The sequence below is a fragment of the Pipistrellus hanaki genome (assembly GCF_964339955.1).
Source record: "Pipistrellus hanaki genome assembly, chromosome: 3".
Lineage (NCBI taxonomy): Eukaryota > Metazoa > Chordata > Mammalia > Chiroptera > Vespertilionidae > Pipistrellus > Pipistrellus hanaki.
Genome location: NC_140505.1, coordinates 83727747 through 83744891, shown reverse-complemented (window position 1 = coordinate 83744891; position 17145 = coordinate 83727747). Strand labels below are relative to the sequence as shown.

The following is a 17145-nucleotide window of genomic DNA, read 5'->3' as shown; positions in this document are numbered from 1 at the left end:
CTCAAATACCAGACCTTTGCCACTGTTTCTCTTAGCTCATATTATAATTCCTATGACATACCACAAAACTTGATTCAACAAACATTTCTTGGGTAGTTATTATATACTAGTGGCTCAGTGCATGGATTCATGCACATTGAAAGGAAATTAATTAGAAGAAATATTTTAATATCACTATTTGCCCTTTCTCTATAATAGTAGTGTCAGAGATGAAAGAAAATTAGTAAAATATATATGAAAATAATATGTAAATTGATTAATAAGCAATAACAACATAGACATGATATAAAAATAAGAAAAAAACATGACATAAGAACAACATTGGCAAAAACAATGGCTGATAAATTGATTAAACTTATTCTAATATCTCCCTGTACACCACATTAAGAGTAAAAACACTTTCAAAATGCTTGACTAATTCCCCTTGTGATGAAGTATTTACAACTTTAACTTCAACTTTAACTTTAACATCACTCGCTCTTTGAACTCAAGAAAAAGCAACATATAACTGACCACGTCCGAAACAGATTCAGGTAAGAATATTCCTACTCTGTCTAGAGTTTGTCCTTGTGATTTATTAATTGTCATTGAAAATGCTGGCATCACAGGAAACTGTTTTTGAACTAATTTAAATGGGAGGCCAGTGTCAGATGGGAACAAATCAATTCTTGGAATCAGAACAACCTCTCCTTCCACAGATCCTGCTAATACTTCAGCTTTGATTATGTTAGGTCGAAATCTTTTGATAATAAATCTAGTACCATTACAAAGATCCCATTTACTATTAAGATTTCTCTGTAGCATGATGATTGCACCTACTTTCAATTTTAATTTATGGTATTCCCGAAGGAGTAATATTGTTAAGAAATCTGATGGAAAAATTTTCCTTTTTGGTATCATCTATTGAATTGATGGAATCATCACTCAAATAGGTGTGAAAATCTTCATCAAATATATACAAAATTTCTTCATTTAATTTATGACCATGCTCATTTTTAGGACAAATAATCACACATTTAGATATGTTTTTAATGTTATCTATAGATATATTATTTCCAAAGGTAGCTTCAATAGATCCATTACAAGTCATTTCAAGGGGGATTTCAATAATATCTAATCTGAGAGCTTAATATGTATCGCACATGAGTGAGTCAATGTTAACTTTTAAATTGCCAGTGCATGTCATATGTACTGACTGGTCAGTCAGACTGTTGGACAGACGGACAGTCAGTCACTTAGCCTTTTATATGTATATAGTCTAGAAGAGACCGGTGCACAAAATTTGTGCACAGGTGGGGGGGGGGGGGTTTCCCCCTCAGCCCAGCCTGCACCCTCTCCAATCTGGGACCCTTCAGGGGATGTCCAACTGCCAGTTTAGGCCCGATCCCATAGGACATCCCTCTTGCAATCTGGGACTGCTGGCTCCTAACTACTCACCTGCCTGCCTGATCACCTTTAACCACTCTGTCTGCCTGCCTGATGCCCCTAACTGCTCCCCTTCATGCCTGATCACCCCTAACCTCTCTGCCTGGCTACCTGATCACCCCTAACTGCTCTCCCCTGCCGACCTGATTGCCCCTTACCACTTCTGCCTCAGCCCCGCCATCATTGCTTTGTCCAGATGGACTTCTGGAAGATGTCCATTCTATTTGGTCTAATTAGCACAGTATCCTTTTATTAGTATAGATAAGGCACTGTGCTAAACACTTAAGATAATTATTTTATTTATATTCACAGCAATCCTGTAATGTAAACATTAAACCTACTTTTCAGCCACAAAACTTGACATTGTTCAGAGAATTTAAATAACTTGCTCCAAGTTGCCTAGTTTTGAGTTACTCTGTGTTAAAATTTGAAACCAGGTGGTTCAGGCTTCAGATCAAAGTCTGTGATCTTCCCTCAACACAACCCATCCTCCTCTCATTTACTTTAGAATAAAAAGTAAAGAAACTAGTAGGAGGGCACTGAATTCCAAACAGAAGGCAATGAAACACTAAATTAGTAGTACAATGATTGAGTTATATAAAGGGGTCAAAAATCATTTATGAGACTCCAAATTGGGGTATTGGCCAAAAACAGTATGAACATGGGCAGGAACAAGGATCCAACATATGCTCATTTGAGAAAGAAGAAAATGAACTTAGCACATGTTGAATTTTGAGGAGTTAATAGGTATTCAAGAGAAATTAAATTTTAGGCAATTGGGAAAATGAGAATTAGTGCTCAAATGAATCAAAGAAATGAGAATATATCTGAGACACATTAGACATGAGGTCTGCATGAGAGTATTTAAGGGTCAAAGGTTGAGCGTTGGGGAATTCAGCATTAAGGTGCAGGAATAGAAAGAACATCCAGGCACTGGAATAGAGAAGAAACAGATACAGGCAAAAGAGTGAGCAGGAAAACATGTAACCAAAAAGCCAATAAGATTTTTTTCAGAAACTCTGAAAAAATCCTCCCACGTGCTCAAAGAAAACTTCAATCCTATAAAGAAAGAAGCTGGGAAGAGAAAAAAAAAAACCTTGAACAAATGTCATAAAAAATTAACAAATGTTAAATCTGACTACTGGTGAGAGATTAAAATATTTTTTTGTACTTTTCAGTACTAAATTTTTTCTTGAAATAAATTACATATTGTAATCAGCAGAAACAAATGAATATTTGTGTATATTTAAAAGATGCTAAATAAAAAATAAGTCAGTCTGAATGACAGCTCTATAAAACACACTTTATGCTAGAGTATTTCCAGGGCCTTTCTCTTTTCTACTTCTAGTTAAGCTTATCTTTGAATACATTCAGTACATACAAATTATTTGGCCTCTGAATATGACATATGAAGATACATACTTTTTAACCTCATCTTTTTTAATTTTTTTTAAAATATATTTTATTGATTTTTTTTTTTTTTTTTTTTTTTTTTTTTTTTTTTTTTTTTTTTTTTTAGAGAGAGGAAGGGAGAGGGATAGAGAGAAACATTGATTAAAGAGAAACATCAATCAACTGCCTCCTGCACACCTGCTACGGGGGATGTGCCCACAACCAAGGTACATGCCCTTGACCGGAATCGAACCTGGAACCTTCCAGTCCTCAGATCGATGCCAAACTGGTTAGGGCCTCATCTTTTTTTTAGACATAAGTTCTGGAGGATACTTTGAGTGATACACATTCTTGTTAGTGTTTACAAACTGGTATTCTAAAAAACACTATTTTAAGGCACAGTATTAGGTAGTACCAAAAAAAAGAGAAGAGCTATGTGTTGCTTGGAGAGTCACAATATTGATTAGCACAATACCCAAACTTTTCTAAAAGCATCTACCAGAGAATACTTTTCTACAGATTATATTTTGGAGTAATGACAGTGTACTGACTATGTACTCCTATGGAGTCTGGTGGGTAAGTTTTCTTCAGATCAGTTATACACTATTCATGAACAGAGATTAATAGATAACATAGTTCCATATGACCCACCTCTAAAAGTTACCAAACCTTCTGATAATTTGGACCTCACCCTTCAAAGAAAGTTTATCATTCTATCTGTCCTGATAATCCATCTGGTCTAGAGAATATAAAGGTGTTCTAAGAAATGGGAGGAGACAAAAAAAAAAAAAAAATGCCTTCCAGAATAAACTGCTCTTGTGACTACCATACCTTTTGTATCCTAAACACCTAATATATTTTTCCCTGAACAAGTGCTATTTGAAATTCTTGGCTGCATTATTTTATCAATATTTCCCCTCCCTGAGCACAAGCATTCCTTTCAGAAGGAGGGTAATATTTTTAACATCATATTCTGTAACTTCCCAGCCACTGCAGCATTTTTTATTATTTTTGTAAATGAAGTGATATATTTAGATCTGGATTTTGGGAAACTAAAAAAGCTAATACTGTCTCTTTTTTTTCTCAAAAGCAACTCTTATAAAAACTTTTTTACATTCGCCCAGTTACTGTAATTGTCACTAATAAGCAAATAAGAGCACCAAGAGAACTAAAGTGAAGCCCGGGCTTGGCTATTATGCCCCAGACTGCAGTCAAAACCCACTTGCTTAAAGCTCCAATTCCATGTGGCCTTTAATTTAAGGGAAGTATGATTGCAGGATGCTAACAAGACCAAAAAGGCAGAATTCAACAAAGAAAGGATTGAAAATTATGAAGTCAAATTTTCACAAACTCCAGGTCCAGGCTTTAAAACTAGTTCTCATCCACTTTTGCAATCAAATAACTAAAACTCACAGAAATTTAGTATCAAGTGAAAGTTTTTTTAGTCAATGAACAAAGTATATTATTATAGGAATTAGAAAGTGCATAATATTTCATTGATAAGTTAAAATGTGTAGTGCTACAAATTCTTGTGCCATATATCCACTCACAAAGAGTCTTTTCAATTAAGAAATCAGACAGCACCACAAGTTTTTGCATTCAAAGAATTACTGAACTTTCACTCTCAATAAGTTTAAAGGCATTCTTGTGCTTGAAGGCCACTCCAAATGTAAAGAAATATAATAAAAACTATAAAGGAGTTTATAAGAAATGTGAAAGATAAAATCAGATGTTCAACATATAACTAACAGGGAATACCCAAAGAAGATAGAAATAATAGAGAAATGGAGGACAAAGCAATATTAAAAAAGATAATGACTAAAATTTTTCTCTAGTTGATGAGAGCCATGAATCTTCAGACTCAGGAAGGAAAATGCATTTATAACAAGGTAAGTCAAATTAATATAATGTATATATAATACATAAAGTTCAAAAGTATCAAAGACAAAGAGAAGTTATGGGAAAAAAGAAAAAGAAAAAACATGGAAGATTTTTCTGCAAACCTAAAACATTTAGACTAGCAAAGAATTTCTCTGTAGCAAAACAGAAACCAGAAAACATGTCTTTAAATATAATAGAAATAATTGCCAACTTAAAACTTTATATTGATGTAACCTTGAACTTTATACTAATAATTTAAAACTTCTTTCAATAATGGGGGTGGGGAATTAAGACATTTCAGAAAATGACTGTATTTACCACAAACAGACCTTCACTGAATGAACTTCTTAAAAATGCATGTTATAAAAGGAAAGTAGACTCTAAAATGAGTGAGATGAAAAAATGAGTTACTACTAATAATCAGTTGACTAAAAGCAAGGACCTAAAATATAGAATAAAAATATAGTCTAAGTTTGAAGAGAGGAGCTTACAGTTTAAGCTTTCTATAAAAGATATTATTTTGGGAGGATAAGAGAGATATTTTTTACCTACGGAACTTTAGACTTTTGTAAGTCAAATATTCATATTAACAACTTATAAGTAACTTCTGTACTAAAAGTATAAAAAAAAATGATTAAACAAAGGAAGAGGAAAATTAGAATAAAAATTCAGAATATTCCATAGAAGGTAGGAAAGGGCAGGAAAAAAACCCACAAAGAACCTTGATAAATAAAACACAAAATATGAAGGAAAATATAAATTCACATATACAAGCGATTCTAACAAATATAAATGGCTTAAATTCACATATCATAAGATAAAAACAATCAGATTGCTTTTTAAAATAATTTATCTATATTTTCCTAGGAGACATAGCTAAAACTTTAGAGAGGTTGAAAATAAAGGAATGGAAAAAGATATATGAGGGTAAAAGAAAGCTAAGGTATAAGTACTAATTTTATATAAAATATGTCAAGAAAAGTATTTTAAAGTCTTATGTCAATGGACGAGGACAGTTGGGGGGAGGGGGACACGAGAGCATGGGATGGGGTGGGAACCAGGTGGAGGGGAGCTATGCGGGGGAGGGAGAGAGGAACATCTGTAATAATCTGAACAATAAAAAAAAAAATTTTTTTTAAAGCACTTTAGGGATACAGAGAACCACCACACAATGACAAAACCTAAAATTTACCAGGAAGACATGCAATTTTGAATTTGGCCTCAAAATTCTTGGCCTGTAACTTCGTCTTAAAATGACACATTAAGAGAGAATCAAAGATGGCAATGGAGTAGGTGGATGTTACAATTACTTCCTGCTACAACCAAACTGGAATTACAATAAAATACAGAGAAATCAGCCTGAATAAACAACTGAAGACCCACTGAATAGAAATCTTATAAGCAAGGGTTACAGAAGAAGCCACAGGGAGAATGGTGGGATGGTGGGGATGTGAAAAGGTCTGGCCTCGCTCCCACAGGCGGTGGCTGGGATTCCAGAGGAATATCTTAGCTGCAATGATCCCCCAGGAGGAGCACAGGATCTCAAGCCCAAACTGGACTCCTCAGCCCAGAGCACCAGAACCAGGAAGAAACACCCAAATAAGATCTGGCTGTGAAAAGCAGCAGGCATTCTGTCCACCAGGGAGGGACAGGAATCTGTTAGAGACACAGGTGCTCTCTGAAAGGGCCAATGCAAAAGGATTTCATTGTACCCGGGGCTGTGGTGGAGGGTAAAGCAGACTAGAGCCATTTGAGGATTGACTGGGATTTGTGGTTCTGGCTGGGGAGAAAGAGAAGGGCCAACCATTAGAATTCCTGTGCTGAGAACATTTCCTACACTATGGACTCCATCATTCTTGGGTGTAGCACTCATTTCCACAGGGCATCAGGTGCGGGAATGCAATAGCCCTACCCTCTAGATTCCGTGTTGCCCAATCCTGCAAAGCTTGCACCCTGCGGAAAAGCCAGCTGCCTGGGCCAGGGTATGGTGGTACTAGAAGACACAAGGGTACCAGTGACTGAGTTGTGTGGCTTTGGGTCAAGGATCATCCCCCCCATTTTCCCATAAATTTGACCAGTGGTGCCACTCCCCCACAGGAGATCCACTAAGCCCACCTTTCCAGCTCTCAGTGGCCTACCCTCCCAACTCCTGGTGGCTGTGCTCTACTGAGGTATGGAAGAATCTGAGACAAACTGAATGGTGTGGCTCTGGGGTAGGGGCTACTCCCTCCACCTTCCCGCAAGCATGACTGGCACCTTCCCATCATGAGATCCACAAATCCTATCCTCCTGACTCCAGGTGCCCTTCCCTGCTGAAATCAAACTCCCGGCAAAATCTGGACAGAATGAGTTGTATGGCTCAAGGACAAGGACCAATGTTCCCTAGCAAGCCAGAGGGTGCAAAGTTTTCCCTTCACACAGCCAAATCTTGATATGTTTGAGCCTGATAAACTCTGCTTGCCTTACCCTGACAACTCTCAGAGATTCTGACCCACCACAAAGGTGTGAGCACCCAGCAGGTGGCAACTAGATGTAGTATATCCTCAGACATTTGCTGGGTGGTCTCAAACCCAACACTGGCACCGAGTTTGAGCCTAGCTGATGAATACCACTTGCCCCTACCTGGTGACTAACTGAAACCTTACTCATGCAACTTGAGTATCACGCAGTCCCTTTCAGTGACTCAGCTGAACAGGCTGCCAGCAGATGGAGACTGGCAGGGGCAGATCTCGGGTGCTGTGGGAATTTTGCTGACCTGCCCCTAGACCCAAAGCTGATAAAAAAAAAAAAAAAAAAAAAAGACTTGATGCATAGATTGGTCCTCCCAGCACACACCAGTCCCAGGAAAGGCAGCCACAAACTGTGGATGGCTTTGTAGCTGTAACAGGTTGCCCAAGGCCAGTCACAGTGTCTGCACCAGAGTCCCTTCCAAGAGGCCCCAGGATAAATATACCCAGGGGTCAGCTTCAGACAATATAAAAGAAGAATCCAACTGATTTCACAATCAGTACATCAAAAGGGAGATCTCATCAGGCATAAGACCCTCTTGAGGTGAATTCCCTGTGATCAGCACCTTCACAGCAGCTTGAACACTGATCTGGGTTGATTTTCACAATTAGTAATCTTGAGAGTCAACACCATGAACAAAGTACAAGAGGAGAGCTAACAAAACACATACAAGGAACATTACTGGAGCACCCAGCTCAGGTGGTCAAGAAGACTGTGACACCGATTCCAGAAGGTACCTACTACATAAGGCCACGCTACCAAGACTCGGAGTCATAGCAAATCTACCTAATATGTAGAAACAAACATAAAGAGACAGCCAAAATGGAGAGACATAGAAACATACCCCAAATGAAAGAACAGAAGAAATTTATGGAAAATTAGCTAAATAAAATAGAGGGAATCAATATATCAGATATAGAGTTTAAAAACAAAAAAGGTTATAAGGATGCTCAAGCGGCTTAGGGAAAACTACACAACAGGTAAAAGGATATGCAAACCATTAAAAAGAACCAATCAGAAATTAAAAATACAATATCTGAAATGAAACATACACAAGAAGGAATAAACAGTAGGTTAGATGAAACAGAGGATGAAAAATTAGTGATTTGGAAGACAAGGTAGCAGAAAACACACAGTAAGAGCAGCAAAAAGTAAAAAAAAAAAAAAAAAAATACTTAACTGAGGATAGTTTAAGGGAATTTTGGCACAGCATGAAGTGTAACAACATTGACATCCAAGCAGAAGAAAGACAGTAAAGGATGGAGAAACAGTTTGAAGAAATAATGCTTGAAAACTTCAACTAACCCCTGGCAAAGGAAAAACACACACAAGTCCAAACAAGATGAATCCAAAGAGGCACATAGCAAAAACACATCATAATTAAAAAAGCAATGTTTAAAGACAAAGAGAGAATCTTAAAAGCAGCAAGAGAAAGATACTTGACTACCTAAAAGAAAGTTTCCATAAAACTGTCAACTGATTTTTTTAACAGAAACATTTTAATTCAGAGGGGATTTGAATAAAATTTTGAAAGTGATGAAAAGCAAAGACCTATATAACCAAGACTAGTTTACCCTGCTAGGCCAACATTTACAATTGAAGGAGAAACAAAGAGCTTACCACAAAAACCACTATTATAGGAAATGTTAAATAATCTTCTTTAAGAAGAAAAGGGAGTGGGGGAAACACAGGAAAATAGTTAAAAAGAATAAAATGACAATAAATACCTACCTACCAATAATCACTTTAAATGTAAATGGTTTAAATGTTCCAATCAATAGACATAGGGTAGCCTAATGGATAAGAAAACAAGATCCAAATGACAAATGCTAGCAAGTATGTGGAGAAAAGGAAACCAGTCATACCTTGGTGGTGGCAATGCAGACTGGTGCAGCCTCTGTGGAAAAGAGCATGGAGTTTCCTCAAAAAAATTAAAAGTGCAACTCCCATTTGACCCAATAATCCCACTTGTTAGAAATATACCCCAAGAAATCAGAAACACCAATCAGAAAGAATGTGTGCACCCCTATGTTCATAGCAACACAATTTACAATACCTAAGATTTGGAAACAGCCTAAATGCCCATCAGCAGATGAATGAATTATAAAATGGTGGCACATCTACACAATGGAATACTATGCTGCTGTATAAAGGAAAGAACTCTTACCATTTACAACAGCTTGGAGGGACCTGGAGAGCATTTTGTTAAGTGAAATAATCCAGTCAGAGAAAGATAAGTATCACATGATCTCACTCATTTGTAAGATATAATGAATAACATGAACTGATGAACAAAAATAGATCCGGAGACAGAGGAGCATCAAACAGACCATTAAACCTCAGAGGGAAAGCAGGGGATGATGGGTAGGGAGGTGTGGTGGCGGGGGTAAGAGATCAACCAAAGAACTTGTATGCATATAAGCAAAACCAATGGGCACAGATAATAGGGGGTGAAGGCCTGGGCTGGGGGCGAGGGCAGGCTGGAAGAAGACAATGGGGGGAAAAGGGGACACATGTAATACTTTCAATAATAAAGAATTAAAAAAAGAAAGAAATAAAGAAAACAAGATCCCTATATACACTTTCTTCAAGAGGCAGACCTCAGAGTGCAAAATACACATAGAATAAAAGTAAAGGGATGGAAAAGATATTTCATGGAAATGAAAAAACATCTGGCGTAGCAATACTTATATCAGATAATATTGACTTTAAAACAAAGTCTATAGTAGGAGATAAAGAAGAACACTACATAATGATAAAGGGAGCAATCCAACAAGGTGATATAATCATTGTAAACATTTATGCCCAAAAAAAAGGAGCGCCTAAACAAATAAAGCAAATCTTGATGTACACAAAGGGAGAGATTGAAAGTAATATACTCACAGTAGAGAATTTAATAACCCACTAACCGCATTGGATTAACCATTCAGACAGAAAATCAACAAGGAAAGGGTAGCCATAAATGACACATTTTACCAGATGGATTTAATGGATACCATCAGAGCATTTTACCCTAAAGCAGCAAAATATACATCCTTTTCAAAGGTACATGGAACATTTCCTAGGAGAGACCATAGGATAGTACACTAAAAATTCTCAATAAATTAAGAAGAGTGAAATCATATCAAGCATCTTTTCTAACCATATGATAAAAAACTAAAAATCACAAGAAGAAAACTGGAAAACACACAAAGACATGAAGACCAAATAACATGTTATTAAACAATAAATGGGATGATAACGAGATCAAGGAAGAAATCAAAACATACATTGAAACAAATGAAAATGAGAGCACAACCACCCAAAATCTATGTGACACAGAGAAAGCAGCCCTATGAGGGAAAGTCACAGCATTACAGGCCTACCTCAAGAAACAAGAAAAAGCTCAAATAAACAATCTAAATTCATACTTAAGAAACTAGAAAACAATAAAACCTAAAGTGAGTAGAAGCAAATAAAAAAGATCAGAGCAGATATAAACAAAAATATAACTAGATTATTTCAAATTCCCACACATATCTAAATTCTTTTTTATCTTTCTTTCCCTCTTGTTATGTACAGTACTTGTTATGAACTTGGTAAACTACAATGCTGTAGAGGAAATATAAGAAGTTCATTATTCATATAATGGCAATGTTTCAAAAGGTTTTTGTTTGTTAGAAAAATAAATTTAATTTGCAGGTTGTTCATTTTGGGCTTGCAGAAAAAACTTTGAGAATTACAATAAACAAGAAAAAACTAAACAATAAATTAGGAGTATGTCTTCATCCCATTTTAAGAAAGCGAATCTGCAGCACAAAGATCTCAAAAACTCTACTAAGATCTGAAGCAGAACTAAAAACTGTGATCTAGCTATCAAAACCATAATGTCCCTTTTGTGTGTGTGTGTGTGTGTGTGTGTGTGTGTGTGTGTGTGTTTTCAAAACAACACTGATCTAAAACAATATCTGTAATCAGGTGATGTATATAATGGAAAAAAACTCTTTGAAAGCCTTGCCATGTACAGGCTATATTAAAAGAAATGGGATCTGATAAGGTTCCACCTTAAAAACAAATGCCCTGAAGCACAGGAGAAAAGGCAATGCTTAAATCATACCTGATGGCCACTGCTAACTCTAATAATACTGGACAAAAATATTTTCAAATTTTAAGATAGTACTTCCAAATACCTTGAATTTTAGTGTCCTCCTGTTGATCTGTCATTTTACAAGAAAAACTAGCTACCAAAAGTCATAAAATATATAAAGTATTCTCATTTTCCCTTGGAATAAGATAAGATCTTCATTAAAAGATGTAGAATTTACAAGTTTGTCTTGAATTAAACAAAATTCCTCACCTTTTCCATGTTAGGAAGACATCATCAATTTTATCAGTTTACAGAAAGAATAAATGCTATCTTATAGTTGAAACTTTTCTCAGAAATGTCAGTGCAAGGAGACATTCTTAGGAACAATGAAAAATAATTTTCATTCACAACAAAAAATATAAAATTTGTACTATCTACCACAACTCTAGTTTACAGGATGCTTCTTTCAATCCCTCAAATAGAGAGCTACATTCTAAGGATTAAAGATTATTTCTCAGAATGACCACTCCCACAGGAATGTGGAGATACAGGTTGCACAGCCATCAGGAAGTTGGGTCTTTCTGCACATTGTTTAGCAGCCAAAAAGGATGCCAAGCTTCTGAAAAAGCAGCCAAAACAGATTCCTTTTTATGGTGTGATAGCATTTTGTTAAAAAAACAAAACAAAATAAAACAAAAAAACCTGTTCTCTTCTTTATGGGCAATGTCTCAGAGAGATAAGGGGTTCTAATCAATAAACCAGCTCCTGGCCATGAACTAGTATTTCACTCTGGGAAAGGAAAGTCAGTCACTGAGAGTTCTGGAAGCAACATGATCAAGGCTGTAAAGAACTTTCATTTGTTGGCACCTTCTATTCCCGAATGTCTCTGAGATAAAACTTTAAAGCAAAGGTCCCTATTTTTATAATCACAACATCCCTGAGGTTGCCAAGAGTTTTGCTACCCCGAGTTAGTCTGTTTTCCTAAGGTACATTTTTTTTTCCATGAGTTTCATCAACAGCAACCTCTTCATGTCTTGAAATAGATTTTAAACTTTGAGAGGCTTTCCTGTGTAATTCAGGCTCAAAATGTTTGTTCCTCTATAGGAATAAGTCTTGCTTAATCACTTTTATTGTTCTTGGCCACATTTCTTGGTTTAAGACACTTTGTAACAGGAAAAGACACAATGGCACATAAACTAACATAACCTCATGTAGCAAACACCAAAAAGCAAAGATCCTTCAAGCACAGGCTACATAAACAACAATAAATTGATGTTTCCACAAATATGATATTCCGATCATGTGAAAAAAAATGTAGAAAATGTGTTTTTAACTGCACTGAATGTATTTTTTTTACATGTGCTAATTAAGCCCATATCTAGTCTAAGAGAGGAATTGGATTCCTGACACCGAGCAACCATTTGGCACAAAAGATAAAATCCCTGAGAGAGCCTCTCAGCCAAGAAGTTGGGTAGGCAGTGACATAGCACCACCACCATCATCTCTGTTGCTATCATTATCTCCATCAGCATCAAATATTCATGTCTTTGCTCTGCTGGCATACCCAATATATCCCAGAGGGTACACTCAATGGTAAATGTTTCCCATATTGCATTTCTCCTACTTTGAAATATACAAAATTAGCAATTTTTACATGTGATTTATTTAAAAAGACAAAAAAAATTAATATAGTGAGACCATGTTTAATTTTAAGTATAGAAATATGAAATCTATGAAAGTTTGAAAAGCAGGTTCTCCTCACTATTTCATCTAACAATTTTTATTCCTATTTAATAGAAATATGAGTACTTCATATAAGTACTTCAGAAAAGAAAATGTTTTCAAGTACTTATATCTAAAATTTTATTAATTTGCCTATTTGTTCAAGCTGTTTAAGAATGTGTTGTCTTTGATTAGTGTGTGCTCAAAAGTAATGTACAGTATTTCTTTAATTTTCTGAAATTTATATATATTTCCCTACTATATGTTAGTGACAATGTCATGATTTGCTTACATACTATCTAGAAATAAGCTTTCTTGGACATATTCTCCCACTTATAACTATCATAGACAATAAACTGATGGAAGGCAACTCAGAAGTTCTTTTACAAGGCAGTGTGTTTGCAGCATCTTTGCTTCTTTTTTCAAATAAATGGACTAGCAGTCCCTCCTTCAAAGGCCAAAAGTCAACATAAGTCCATCATATCATGCCTCTTCACCAAACTGAAGAAGAAATATATTATATTCTGTTGATTGGATTTTCATGAGGAGAGAAAAGACATGAAAAGGCTACCATGTCAATGTTGGTTGTTGTGGAGGTCACAGCACAACGTTCTAAACTCCTCCTGGTCACCAGTTGCCGGGTGGCTGGGAGTGGGTGGCAGTGTGAGGACAAGAACTCACACAGACCACCCACATATCAAGTGGATGACACTACTCAACATCTTAGAAAACTTGCAATTTAATTAGATGCCAATAGTATTTTCCAGTAATCCTATACAATAACAGAGGACTATGCAAATTATCCGGGACATCACATCACCACCATTCAGCAGGGCAGGCTGGGCTGTGGGGCCTCCAGGCAGGACTCTGGTTCTCACATGATTTCTTCCTCCCAGGGAGACGCCCCCGTGGCCCACAGCCCACAGCCAAATCCTGAGGCGGACGGGGGTTTGCTAAACTTCTCTGGAGCTGCCCCCCACACCCCCACTTCCTGCCCCAGGGCGTGCTGCCCACAGCAGGGCACCCGGCAGCCGCCTGACGGCCGTGGAAAGCCCATTGGGACAGGGATGGCGGGAGCCAAGTTCCCAGGATCTGAGGAGAGCGCCTGAGAGGAACCTGGACTGCAAAGAAGGAATTTGAAGCGACCACAGGGAGCTCTTCCAATCCCCCTGCATCCCTGAGGGGACAGGGAGGCTGACCTGATGGGGAGAAGACCCAGCCTCAGGGGTAGCCACAACCCACACCTCCAACTCTTGACCTTCCCCCCAACCCCTATCAATCCCTGCCAGGGTTGCCCAAAGCAATAGCACACCAGTGACAACCTGTCAGCACCCCCAGGGCACCCAGAGCCCACAGCCTGTCGCTGTTGGGCCCCCTCAGCTGGGCCACCTACAACTCCAGACCCAGGTGGAGGCAGGCCTGAGCGGCCCCCCATGGTCAGACCCCGCCTCCCATAGCAGTGGTGCTGTCTCTGCAGAGGAAGCACACTGAACCTTGCTTTAAAGTCTGTTTGTTAGGGGCAAAAATAGAATATTGGAGACTAGCTTTGGTTACGGGAAATATTAATCATGCTATGTTAACCATTATTGCGCCCTCACCTCCACAGTGCATGAATTTTCATGTACCAGGTCTCTAGTAAATAAATAAAAGTCTAGGCTTTTGAAATTTAAAATATAAAGTTGGGGGCATAAAAAACATGTTAAGTGAAATTATTGCAAACCATATGTACAATGTGATACTAATATTGTTTTTAAAGCACTAAACAATAGCACATATTATTTATGGAAATATACATACTATGTGGAAAAAGTACAAAATATATTTGGGAATAACACACACCAACTACAGGATAGCATTTACATTTGGCAAAGGAAGAAGATGGGTGAGATTAAGGGCAGAATCTTGCCTGTATCTGACATTTGATTTCATTGAAAGGGTGAGAGGAAGAGACCACGTCTTTCATTTAAATAATGATACATATTTACACTCAGACCTGACAATTTTATACCTACTTTAAAGTAAAATTAGCTTTATTTGATTATACAAAAATTAGTGGTCCATAATCTACAAAAAAGACTGGGTACAAGTTATACTTGATAACGTTGATTTAATAAAAACTGGAGGCAGACTCTTTCCAGCCAGTGCCGAATCATGGGCATTTTGGAGGATAACTGGTACAAGTGAAAGGAGTTTTTAGAGGTGAAATAGGCAGGTTTGGAAATTTTAGGAATTAAGGGGTCCATGGAAAACACAGGGCTACAGAGATGAAAAGGGTACATTTCCATAAAACAAGGGAGCTAGGAGCCAAAGAAGTTACATTTTCATAAGATAAGGGATCTGGGGGTAGCAAAAGGTACACATTTACAAAACAGAGGGAGGAAGAAAGCCCAGAGAGAATATTATATAATAAAGAGGTAATACACAAATTGATCATCACTCTAACACACATGTGGGTGCAAGATGGTCAGCAGGCGAGGGCAGCTGAGGGGTGACCAGGACTGCAGGGGAGGGCAGAGGGGGCAATTGGGCCAGCAGGGGAGCATCAATCAGGCAGGCAGGGAAGTGGTTAGGGGTGATTAGGCTGGAAGGCAGAAGCGGTTAGGGACAATCAGGCAGGCGAGTGGCTGGAAGCCAGCAGTCCTGGATTATGAGAGGGGTCCCAGATTGGAAAGGGTGCAGGTTGGGCTGAGGGAGACTCCCTACCCCTATGCACAAATTTCGTGCACCAGGTCTCTAGTAGAACAATAATGGAGAAGGAGGAAACCTCACCTACTTCATGTGAGACTTGAGCTCAGGAGTTGCTATAGTGACCAAATCAAAGGGGGATATTGACCAATCAGAGGGGATATTGAGGCACAAAAACAACCTGCAGCCTTTATAAACTGTGGAAAAAGGAACTCAGTAAAACTCTTTCCCCCTCCCCATGTAGGAATATGTGCATGTTTCTCAATAAATTTCCACCTTTGCTATACCATCTTTTGCCCATAGTTTCATTCTTTGACTCCTGGAAACCATCCTGCTCAGAGACACACTGTGTGTTTCCAGTCCAAATTTCCAATTTCACAAGCACCGTAAAACCAGAAGCAAGAGAAAGCCCACCATAGGAAACAAAAATGTGACCTGAGACACCCTGCTGCCAACACTAAGACTGGCCCTTGCCCATACACACAGTCCGTATGTGGGGTGGTAACAAGAAGTATCAAACCTTAACACTGGATGTAGGCAAACATCTGGGGCTCAAGAGTACTACTTGAAAAACAAGGATTATTGATCTGGTCTACGATGCATCCAATAATGAACTGGTCCGTACCAAGCCCCAAGAAAAGAACTGCACTGTGCTCATTGACAGCACACTATACCTACAGTGGTATGAGTCCCACTAGGCACTGCCCTTGTGCTACAAGAAGGGGGTCAAGCTGTCTCCTGAGGAGGAAGAGATTTTAAACAAAAGATGTTCAAAGAAAATTCAGAAGAAATCTGCTGAAAGAAAAAAGGATGCCAAAATCAGCAGTCTTCCAGAGGAGCAGTTCCAGCAGGGAAAGCTTCTTGCAAGCATTGCTCCAAGACCAGGCCAACATGTCCAAGCAGATGGATATGTGTTAGAGGGCAAAGACCTGGAGTTCTATTGAGGAAAATCAAGGCCCAGAAAGGCAAATAAATCCTCTTCCCTCCTATCTTAGCACATGTAACGAAGATGTTTATTCTAAAAAAAAAAAAAAAAAACAACAAAAACACACACACACACACACAAATAAACCAAAACAACTGGTGACAATAAAATAAACTCCAAATTTCTGAAAAAGCAAATAACTACTGGGAAGTTGCTATTAGAATAGTTGATGCCTTGTGTGTATGTGTGATAATATAAATATCCCAGGACCAATGGTGTGAATGGGAAGGTGGGAGATTTGAAAAAAATGACATTAATATCTATTAAGTCAAAATTATTGCAAATGGTTATGTGCAGTGTGACAACATTTATGTATGTTTTAAAAGCACTAAATAATATCACATTGTTAAATTGGAATGGTGGAACTTGAGCACCTAGTTTATTATTTTCTTTTTTTTTTTAAATATATATTTTTATTGATTTTGTACAGAGAGGAAGGGAGAGAGATAGAGAGTTAGAAACATCGATGAGAGAGAGTCAT

At 37.7% G+C, this 17145-nt stretch overlaps 1 protein-coding gene and 1 pseudogene across 8 annotated transcripts in view; one reads left to right on the top strand and one right to left on the bottom strand.

Moving 5' to 3' along the window:
* The window catches only part of LRCH1 (leucine rich repeats and calponin homology domain containing 1), a 189535-nt gene that overhangs the window by 87615 nt on the left and 84775 nt on the right, over positions 1 to 17145 (bottom strand). The gene's annotated exons all lie outside the window — the stretch shown is intronic.
* On the top strand, positions 4665 to 16652 carry LOC311618601 (small ribosomal subunit protein eS8-like; annotated as a pseudogene). Its single transcript has 2 exons — positions 4665 to 4706; positions 16062 to 16652. The product of its transcript is annotated as a small ribosomal subunit protein eS8-like (transcript).